Consider the following 1,587-nt stretch of genomic DNA (forward strand, 5'->3'; position numbering starts at 1 on the left):
CCTCCCAAACCCATTCTATGAGACCACTATCACCCTGATAACAAAACAAGGCAAAGATGTCATAAAAAAAGAAAACTACAGGCCAATATCACTGATAAACATAGATGAAAAAAAAAAATACTAGCAAACAGAATCCAACAACACATTAAAAGGATCATACGCCATGATCAAGTGGAGTTTATCCCAGGAATGCAAGGATTTGTCAGTATATGCAAATCAGTCAATGTGATATACCATATTAACAAATTGAGTGAAAAAAAAGTATGATAATCTCAATAGATGCAAAAAAGCTTTTGACAAAATTTAATACCAATTTATGATAAAAACTCTCCAGAAATTCAGCATACAGTGAACCTACCTCAACATAATAAAGGCCACATATGACAAACCCACAGCCAACATCGTTCTCAATGGTGAAAAACTGAAAGCATTTCTACTAAGATCAGGAACAAGTCAAGGTTGCCCACTCTCACCACTATTATTTAACATAGTTTTGGAAGTTTTAGCCGCAGTAATCAGAGAAGAAAAGGAAATAAAAGGAATCCAAACTGGAAAAGAAGAAGTAATACTGTCACTGTTTGCAGATGACATGATACTATATAGAGAGAATCCTAATGATGCTGGCAGAAAACTACTAGAGCTAATCAATGAATTTGGTAATGTAGCAGGATACATAATTAATGCACAGAATTCTCTTGCATTCCTATACACTAATGATGAAATATCTTAAAGAGAAATTAAGGAAACACTCCCATTTACCATTTCAACAAAAAGAATAGAATACCTAGGATTAAGCCTACCTAAGGAGACAAAAGACCTGTATGCAGAAAACCATAAGACAATGATGAAAAAATTAAAGAAGATAGAATCAGAGGGAGAGATATATTATGTTCTTGGATTGGAAGAATCAACATTGTGAAAATGACACTACTACACAAAGGAATAACAGATTCAATGCAATCCCTATCAAACTACCACTGGCATTTTTCACAGAACTAGAACAAAATACAAAATTTCTATGGAAATACAAAAGACCCTGAAGAGCAAAAGCAATCTAGAGAAAGGAAAATGGAGCTAGAGAAATCAGGCTCCCAGACTTCAGATTATGCTACAAAGCTACAGTAACCAAGAAAGTATGGTACTGGCACAAAAACAGAAATATAGATCAATGGAACAGGATAGAAAGCCAAGAGATAAACCCACACAACTATGTCACCTTAACTTTTTTTTTTAAACAACATTTTGGAGTATAATTGCTTTAAAATGGCATGTTAGCTTCTTCTGTATAACAAAGTGAAGCAGCTATATGTATATATATATCTCCATACCCCTCCCTTTGTGTATTCCTCCCACCCTCCCTATTCCACCCCTCTAGCTGGACACAAAACACAGAGCTTACATCACTGTACTATGTGGCTGATTCTCACTAGCTACCTATTTTACATTTGGGAGTGTATATATGTCCATGCCATTCTCTCACTTCATCCCAGCTTACCCTTCCCACTCCCTGTGTCCTGAAGTCCGTTCTCTATGTCTGCTTCTTTATTCCTGTCCTGCCCGTATGTTCTTCAGAGCCTGTATTTTTTT

This window comes from Lipotes vexillifer, unplaced genomic scaffold (assembly GCF_000442215.2).
Source record: "Lipotes vexillifer unplaced genomic scaffold, Lipotes_vexillifer_v1.1 scaffold90, whole genome shotgun sequence".
Classification (NCBI taxonomy): Eukaryota; Metazoa; Chordata; class Mammalia; order Artiodactyla; family Lipotidae; genus Lipotes; species Lipotes vexillifer.